Source organism: Tiliqua scincoides, chromosome 15 (genome assembly GCF_035046505.1).
Source record: "Tiliqua scincoides isolate rTilSci1 chromosome 15, rTilSci1.hap2, whole genome shotgun sequence".
Classification (NCBI taxonomy): domain Eukaryota; kingdom Metazoa; phylum Chordata; class Lepidosauria; order Squamata; family Scincidae; genus Tiliqua; species Tiliqua scincoides.
Window position 1 is genome coordinate 6771628 of NC_089835.1, and position 9898 is coordinate 6781525.

The 9898-nt window shown below is 50.1% G+C and overlaps 1 pseudogene; it reads right to left on the reverse strand.

The window, feature by feature from the left end:
• Window positions 1-6760: 6760 nt before the first annotated feature.
• Window positions 6761-6879, reverse strand: LOC136635391 (5S ribosomal RNA; annotated as a pseudogene).
• Between the last annotated feature and the right edge of the window lie 3019 nt (window positions 6880-9898).

Here is a 9898-nt window from a genome sequence, read left to right on the forward strand (position 1 = left end):
ATCTGGTGTGCTCCCTGGGGCATTTGGTGGGCCACTGTGAGATACAGGAAGCTGGACTAGATGGGCCTATGGCCTGATCCAGTGGGGCTGTTCTTATGTTCTTAACTACAATTCCCAGGAAGCCTTGCAGGTCTCTTGTTATCTGGTGTGCTCCCTGGGGCGTTTGGTGGGCTGCTGTGAGATACAGGAAGCTGGACTAGGTGGGCCTATGGCCTGCTCCAGTGGAGCTGTTCTTATGTTCTTAACTACAATTCCCAGGAGGCCTTGCAGGTCTCTTGTTTTCTGGTGTGCTCCCTGGGGCATTTGGTGGGCCGCTGTGAGATACAGGAAGCTGGACTAGATGGGCCTATGGCCTGATCCAGTGGGGCTGTTCTTTTGTTCTTATGTTCTTAATGGAACCTTAATGAGCTACCTGGAGGTCTAAAGGGATCAAGGGGATCTTAAGGGGTCTTAAGAGGTATTAAGGCTCCTTAGGGGTTCTCACACCCCTGCATTAGTGTATATAGTACCCTGGGACCCCACTGTTGACAGGTGACCTATACATTGATCAAAAGCACATGTAAAAGAAGTGCAAACTTTTTTTTGCTATCCTCAACTGCTTAGCTGATGTTTCCAAGCACATATGATGTGTTTTTCTAGCCAAATGATATTCCTAGGCACACGTGGGCATGGATTAAGCTGAGCCTCGGCCCACAGCGCGTGGCATTGTCACCCCCAGCCAGCAGTCCTCTCCGTGGGTTCATGTCAGGCACCCTTCCCGCCAGGGACCAAGGCTGAGTCAGGTCAGTTCAAAAGACCATTCATCTTGCTCCTTCTAGAAGGTGGTCAAGGAACACATTGCCTCATGTGTCTTTGAAGACCTGCATGAGTGGGGAGTCCATAATATTAATTCATTAAACTGATGATAGAAAATGAGCTTGGCTTGCACAAGGTCATTACTGAGGAAAGTGGCAGAGCCGGGAAGCACTGATCTCGAGCCTCTGCTATGCTTCTCACCTCCTTTGAGCACACTCTGGCCCTGCTGTGTCCAACTGGTGGAGGGGGGGAAGGTGAAATTGACCTGACTTGAGTTTTGGAGCCACCACCCTCACTTTGTCAGTTTCACTGTTAACTTCCTGAGGAAAGAGAGCAGGGGCTATATCCCCAAGCTTGGTGCAATGGCCCCCTGTCAAAGGAAGTCCCCCTTTGTTCTTGCCCCACCTCTGTGCGGTCTGAGATGGGCACTCTTGGAAGGACGGAGGGTTGGGAGGAAATGGAAGGAGGGATGGTCCAAGAGGGCCCAGGTTCAGCCTGGATCTATGTACAGATAGCTCTGTTACTCTCAGATTACAACATTAGTAGTAGTAGTAGTTGGCAACCTTCAGTCTCGAAAGACTCTGGTATCGTGCTCTGAATGGTGGTTCTGGAACAGCGTCTATTGTGGCTGAAAAGGTCGATTCGGGAGTGACAATCCCTTCCACACTGGGAGCAAGTGCAGTCTGTCCCTGGTCTGTCTCCCTGGCTATGGGCCTTCCTTCTTTGCCTCTTTGCCCAAGTGTCTCTTCAAACTGGGAGAGGCCATGCTGCACAGCCTGCCTCCAAGCGGGCCGCTCAGAGGCCAGGGTTTCCCACCTGTTGAGGTCCACTCCTAAGGCCTTCAGATCCCTCTTGCAGATGTCCTTTAGAAGCTTAAATTCAATAGTAAGGCCCACAGCTAAGTTCTAGAGCAGTTCTGAATGCCACTTTTCACAATGGAGAGAGGTGAAAAGCGGTGTGCCCCAAGGATCTGTCCTGGGACCGGTGCTTTTCAACCTCTTCATAAATGACCTGGAGACAGGGTTGAGCAGTGAAGTGGCTAAGTTTGCAGACGACACCAAACTTTTCCGAGTGGTAAAGACCAGAAGTGATTGTGAGGAGCTCCAGAAGGATCTCTCCAGACTGGCAGAATGGGCAGCAAAATGGCAGATGCGCTTCAATGTCAGTAAGTGTAAAGTCATGCACATTGGGGCAAAAAATCAAAACTTTAGATATAGGCTGATGGGTTCTGAGCTGTCTGTGACAGATCAGGAGAGAGATCTTGGGGTGGTGGTGGACAGGTCGATGAAAGTGTCGACCCAATGTGCGGTGGCAGTGAAGAAGGCCAATTCTATGCTTGGGATCATTAGGAAGGGTATTGAGAACAAAACGGTTAGTATTATAATGCCGTTGTACAAATCGATGGTAAGGCCACACCTGGAGTATTGTGTCCAGTTCTGGTCGCCGCATCTCAAAAAAGACATAGTGGAAATGGAAAAGGTGCAAAAGAGAGCGACTAAGATGATTACAGGGCTGGGGCACCTTCCTTATGAGGAAAGGCTACGGCATTTGGGCCTCTTCAGCCTAGAAAAGAGACGCTTGAGGGGGGACATGATTGAGACATACAAAATTATGCAGGGGATGGACAGAGTGGATAGGGAGATGCTCTTTACACTCTCACATAATACCAGAACCAGGGGACATCCACTAAAATTGAGTGTTGGGCGGGTTAGGACAGACAAAAGAAAATATTTCTTTACTCAGCGCGTGGTCGGTCTGTGGAACTCCTTGCCACAGGATGTGGTGCTGGCGTCTAGCCTAGACCCTTTAAAAGGGGATTGGACGAGTTTCTGGAGGAAAAATCCATTATGGGGTATAAGCCATGATGTGTATGCGCAACCTCCTGATTTTAGGAATGGGTTAAGTCAGAATGCCAGATGTAGGGGAGAGCACAGGATGAGGTCTCTTGTTATCTGGTGTGCTCCCTGGGGCATTTGGTGGGCCGCTGTGAGATACAGGAAGCTGGACTAGATGGGCCTATGGCCTGATCCAGTGGGGCTGTTCTTATGTTCTTATGTTCTTATGCCAGAGACCCTGGGTTCAATTCCTGGCACCAGGGGTTGGAGAACATTGCTCTGATGTGAAATGAGATGTTCGTCCCGAGTCTCAACCTTTCTGAGTTCATCATGCCAACAGTTAAATGCCAGGCCAATTAACTTTGAACTGGCAGACGAGCTTCAGTTTCACATGTGGGCACCCCAAGTCAACACATCAGCAAAAGCTTCCTAATTTATGTATTGGTCTATATATTAGACTTTATATTAGGCACATATTACTCTATAAATCAAAAGAACAAAAGGATGACTCCCTTTAGGAAATGTATATATGTTAATTAACAATGAAACAGGGTTGGTTTCATTGGGCCTCCATCCTTCCTCCATTGGTCTAAATATTAGACTTTATATTAGGCACATATTACTCTTTAAATCAAAAGAACAAAAGGATGACTCCCTTTAGGAAATGTTTATATGTTAATTAACAATGAAAAAGGGTTGGTTTCATTGGGCCTCCATCCTTCCTCCATTGGTCTAAATATTAGACTTTATATTAGGCACATATTACTCTTTAAATCAAAAGAACAAAAGGATGACTCCCTTTAGGAAATGTATATATGTTAATTAACAATGAAACAGGGTTGGTTTCATTGGGCCTCCATCCTTCCTCCATTGGTCTAAATATTAGACTTTATATTAGGCACATATTACTCTTAAATCAAAAGAACAAAAGGATGACTCCCTTTAGGAAATGTATATATGTTAATTAACAATGAAAAAGGGTTGGTTTCATTGGGCCTCCATCCTTCCTCCATTGGTCTAAATATTAGACTTTATATTAGGCACATATTACTCTTTAAATCAAAAGAACAAAAGGATGACTCCCTTTAGGAAATGTATATATGTTAATTAACAATGAAAAAGGGTTGGTTTCATTGGGCCTCCATCCTTCCTCCATTGGTCTAAATATTAGACTTTATATTCGGCACATATTACTCTTAAATCAAAAGAACAAAAGGATGACTCCCTTTAGGAAATGTATATATGTTAATTAACAATGAAACAGGGTTGGTTTCATTGGGCCTCCATCCTTCCTACTCAAGTGTCCTCTTCCTCTCCTCCTTTCTAGGTCTGGTTCAACTGGTTCATAGGACCCTCCTGTTCCTTCTCCCGAAAAGCAGTCTTGAACCCCACAAGTAGAGAACAGCTTCCCCACATTGAAGGGTCGGCCCAGCGGAAGTGTCCCTTGAGAAAAATGACACAACACTTACATGAGTTGGCACAAGTCCCATATTTTTATCTCACTCTTTCTCATACAAGCTCACGGCAGTGTAAGCCTCTCTTTTTAGCCTCACAACGACCCTGTGAGGGAGGTTAGCCTACGAAGCTGTGAGTATCCCCAGGTCACCTGGCAAAACGCATGGGCTGCATGGAGACTTGAGGATGGATCTCTCCTGAGTTCAACACTCTCCGCTGCACACCACACTGGCTGTCCCCACAAGGCCCACCAGAGCAGTGGTTCTCAAATCATTTAGTGATGGGACCCACTGAGAGTCTGTGGGGCCCCACCAGAAGTGATGCTGTAAACTTCGAAGTGATGTCATGGCTGGAAGTGACATCATCAAGCTTTTACTGATGTGTGACATCATTAGGTAAAATTTTAACCTCCCCCCATATGACAAAATCAAATTTCCCAAACATCCCATAAGAAGATAAGAACATATGCCCTGCTGAACCAAGCCATAGGCCCACCTAGTCCAGCTTCCTGTATCTCACAGCGGCCCACCAAATGCCCCAAGGAGCACACCAGAGAACAAGAGACCTGCAAGGCCTCCTGGGAATTGTAGTTTAAGAACATCAGAACAGCCCCACTGGATCAGGCCATAGGCCCATCTAGTCCAGCTTCCTGTATCTCACAGCGGCCCACCAAACGCCCCAGGGAGCACACCTGATAACAAGAGACCTCATCCTGGTGCCCTCCCTTGCATCTGGCATTCTGACATAACCCATTTCTAAAACCAGGAGCTTGCACATACACATCATGGCTTGTAACCATGCTGGATCCGTGATGATCCCAAAGGTTGCAACCCTTCCTACACTTACCCAGTTGTAAGCCCCATTGACTATCATTGTTAAAAGCATGGACACGGTAGCCTGTTCAAAGCACAGACCTGTAACATTTCCCCAAATGCAGTCACATCCTACGGTAGCATCAAGTTTAATACCTTAAAAATAACACTGAAATGAATGGGGACCCTCCTGAAATAGTTTCGCGACCCACCCAGAGGGTCCTGGCCCACACTTTGAGAAATGCTGCCTTAGTGAACCCCCCAAATTAACCACCTCATTCCTGCAAGTTTGCTCAAAGGAGCATGCCAAATTGTTGACCCGGACTTATTTTTGAACCATGAAATGGGCCCATGAAAAGGAAGCCATTGCGGTGTCTCTTTGCAGTCAGCTGATGGCAGCACAATCCTTTTTGTCAGAAACCTTTGGGGTTATTAAAGTAATTTTGGATGCGATTGAAGCAGCACATTTGGACGGCGGGTAATTAAGTTGACGAGGGCAAAGGGGTGGTTCTCAAGCAGCCAGGCTGCCACGGACACAGTATAAAAAGCTCCCGTCCCTCCGCAGTCTCCCATCAGCTTCTCCTCTCGCCTTCTCTTGCCTTCTCACTGCTTGGAGAACCAGGTAAGCTTGGCTTTGTCATTTACTCCATCTGTAATAAGACTAGCCTGAGAGCTTCCACCTCTGGGTAGCAAGACAGTCTTATCCTACCTCCTAAATTACTCTGACAATTCAGGCTGGTGCAGGGAGAGGTCCCTCTTGGATCTCCGCTTGCGCACTGGGAAGGCTAAGCTATGCTGCAGTCTTGCAGCTAGCTGAGGGGTCTTCCCTTCTCCTGATAGTACCCAAGAGGCTGAGATTTTGGTGGGGACACAAATGTCTCCAGCAGAACGTGTCGCTCCCATGATCACTTGGGGCCAAGGCGGTGATGCTTCAGCCCCAAGATATGAGATAGGTCCTCTTTCAAGGGCTGTTGCTGGACTGAGCTGAAAGGGACCTTGGCGTGTCCGCATGGAAGCCAGGAGGTTAAGGTTGTCTGTGGGGCTTCAAGATCTCCCATAGAATTTCAGATGTGGTTCGCATGATAGGGGAGACATGTGCTGTGCTAGTCAAGAGGGTAGCTAGACCTTCCTGGTGGGCAACCTTCAGTCTCGGAAGACTATGGTATAAGCCTACAGCACCCGGTATTCCCAGGCGGTCTCCCATCCAAGTACTAACCAGGCCTGACCCTGCTTAGCTTCCGAGATCATGGTATAAGCCTACAGCACCCGGTATTCCCAGGCAGTCTCCCATCCAAGTGCTAACCAGGCCTGACCCTGCTTAGCTTCCGAGATCAAGGTATAAGCCTACAGCGCCCGGTATTCCCAGGCGGTCTCCCATCCAAGTACTAACCAGGCCTGACCCTGCTTAGCTTCCGAGATCATGGTATAAGCCTACAGCGCCCGGTATTCCCAGGCGGTCTCCCATCCAAGTACTAACCAGGCCTGACCCTGCTTAGCTTCCGAGATCATGGTATAAGCCTACAGCGCCCGGTATTCCCAGGCGGTCTCCCATCCAAGTGCTAACCAGGCCTGACCCTGCTTAGCTTCCGAGATCATGGTATAAGCCTACAGCGCCCGGTATTCCCAGGCGGTCTCCCATCCAAGTACTAACCAGGCCTGACCCTGCTTAGCTTCCGAGATCATGGTATAAGCCTACAGCGCCCGGTATTCCCAGGCGGTCTCCTATCCAAGTACTAACCAGGCCTGACCCTGCTTAGCTTCCGAGATCATGGTATAAGCCTACAGCGCCCGGTATTCCCAGGCGGTCTCCCATCCAAGTACTAACCAGGCCTGACCCTGCTTAGCTTCCGAGATCATGGTATAAGCCTACAGCGCCCGGTATTCCCAGGCGGTCTCCCATCCAAGTACTAACCAGGCCTGACCCTGCTTAGCTTCCGAGATCACAGACAAGATCGGGCATTTGCGGGGTAACAGCTGCTGCCTAGAGTAGTGCTGAGAATGGCACCCAGGGCCTTCTGCAGACCCAGCTTGTCACAGAGCGATGACCCTCCCGTCATAAGGAAGTGGCTCTTACGTAGAATAATGCTTTTGATGATCCTTTGCTCTTTCAGACTCAGACATGGCCAACTGTGGACCATCCTGCACCGTCCCATCCTGCGCCTCCAGCCCAGTGGTCGGGTTTGGGTCGACAGGGAGCGGTGGCCTCGCCTTGGGAGGTCTTGGCTACGGCGGTCTTGGCGGTCTTGTCTACGGCGGTCTTGACGGCGGTCTTGGCTACGGCGGTCTTGGCTACGGCTACGGCTCCGCCCTGGTCGGAACCTCCGGCAGCCTGGGCACCCTAGAAGGAGTTATCCCTTCGGGCATCAACCAGATCCCCCCATCCGAGGTGGTCATCCAGCCTCCCCCCTCCATTGTGACCATCCCAGGGGCCATCCTCTCCGCCAGCTGCGAACCTGTGACCGTCGGGGGCAACACCCCCTGCGCCGTCGGCGGAAGCGGCGTTGCCTACAACAGAGGCCTGTGGTCCCGAAACCTGTTTGGAGGACAACTTGGAGGCAGGCGCAACATCTGCTTGCCCCCGTGCTAAGCTCTCGAGCCCTTCTACACGGAACACGCATGACCCAAGCATGACCGATGGATCCACACTGGAACACCCAGGCCTATGTTTAGATATGCTGAGCTCTCTTAAGTCCATCCAGTGCCAGTGGCAGGGTGGGAGAGCTCAGCGTCCCTGAAAACCAGGCCTGGGTGTCTTTGCCAAGCACCTTTGTCCTGCTGGAATTTACTCACTGTTTACTCATTTCTTTGCGGGCCTATTTATTTCTTTCAGTCTCTTTTGCACCCTCTTGCAGGGGAAAGTACAAAGGGGATGGGAAATAACTTCTGCCTTTAAATGGCAAACTCAGTTGAATTGATAACACCGCTTAACAGAGACTCTACCCAAAGAAGACGGGGGAATGTTCTAGAAATGAATTAAGCAACCATCTTGCCCCCTGTCCCATAGATTCATAATGGGGAGGCTGTTTTACTGAAGTGAGCTTGCGGTTCACCCAAATCCTGTGTTGTCATTTTAATCCCTAATAAAACTTACTTTGCATCATAAATACCGAGTGCTTGTGATTGTGTTTGGATTTTCAGGTGGCGCTCCTAAAACCAGTTCTGGTGTGGGATTTCCTGGACTGAACCTCTCCCAATTAAATGGTCTATGACCGCTGGCCATTCGTGCCAAGGATGTGAATGGATAAAGGCATATTCCCAAAGAAATCCCTCATCTGCCCCCTCCTATGGCAACCCTGCCTGCCTTTAACCATGGATTGGACACTATCAGTTTGAAGAGACACTTGGCCAACAGACTGAGGCTAAGAGGCAAAGGCCCATAGCCAGGGAGACAGACCAGGGACGGACTGCACTTGCTCCCGGTGTGGAAGGGATTGTCACTCCCGAATCGGCCTTTTCAGCCACACTAGACGCTGTGCCCAGAACCACCATTCAGAGCGCGATACCAAAGTCTTTCGAGACTGAAGGTTGCCAACAGGACACTATCACTAACTCGGGGGGGGAGGGGTGTCATTGGACCAGTTCTTTGGTAGGTGTGGGCCAACCTTGGCTGATCTTTGGCGCAACCCTTGTTGAGATGCACACCAAGGGGAATTATCTGAGCCAGGTTCTGCTGCACCTAACTCAGGATTTACAACGCTGATGGGAAGAGACTTTCCAAGATCTTAAGCAGAGCCCACCCCTGGCAAACCACTGGGATGGTTTTACTGGGAGATGCTATGAAGCAGGGATGGGCAGGCCCAGCGTGGCTTGACTCAAGTCACAAGCCTCCCTCCCCAGCGCCTCGGAAATGGGATGCGGGAGGAGGGCTGAAGATACTCAGCTAAGCTGATTTGCCAAGTCCCCCTTCCCAAGAGCCTCTGTCTCCTTAAAACCCTGTTGGCATCCTTCGGTCTCGGAAGACTATGGTGTCACGCTCTGAATGGTGGTTCTGGAACAGAGTGTCCTCTCCAGTGCGCGAAGCCTGGGTAAAGCAGGTATGGAGGATAGGCTGTTACCCATGCAGCAAATCCCCCCTCTCCACGTCGCTGAAATGGTCCAATGGAAAGGCAGAGGCCAATACGGTTGGTTCCAGCGGCGTCGCAGGAGTTGCCAGAACGTGACTGTGTTCAGCCATGAACTGCCTCAGGGACTCCGGCTCCGGATTTGGCCTCGAGGTTGACTCCTGAAGCCTTTTCCATAACTGGATGTAGCCACAAGGCAGTGGAGGTTTGGGGTCAGAGTTTTCCTTCTCTCAGATGAGCTGCCTTCCCAGGCTGACGAGTCCCATCTACCTGGTGGCTGTTTAGTCAAGTACAGCCAAACCGAGGGCCTATTCTTATCCCCAGCCCCCAGGGGAAAAGAAAAACCCTACAGCCCCACATGGCTCAGGAGCTGCAGTCTCCAACGAGGCCACTAGAGGGCACCCTAAGACTGGATCAATTTGAGGATGGCTCATTCTCAAGGTGGAGTAAATGAAGGTCCCCTCCAGTCTTGAATACTGGTTGGAGTAGCTTCTTTGCTGGGTGCAGCTCAAGTTCGGGGCTGGCTCCTGACACCTCCCTGATGAAGCAACACCGTCCTCCAACTCTTGAATGCTCTAGCTCAACACTCTTCCTCCCCTCCACACTTCCTTCTCCTCTCTGTCCCTTCTTCCTTTTCCAACCCAGGGAGTGGAAGGAGAAGCAGGATCAGTAGAGGCAAGAAGGTGGACCGAGATAAGCTCCCCCCCCCACCAAGTTGACACCTGAGGCAACCGCCTCAGCTGCCTCACCAATGGGCCAGCCCTGCTCGAAGTGTTTGCTGGTTGGGACCACTGAGTCTAATATCGCCCCTCTTTATTATTGCCGCGACATTTATTACTGCCTTTATTGCTGAACTACCCCATGAGCCACCTTGATGGTGTGTTCAGAGATGAGGCACGTGCTATGGGCTGCCCTGAAGGGATGCTCATTCACCGGGTCA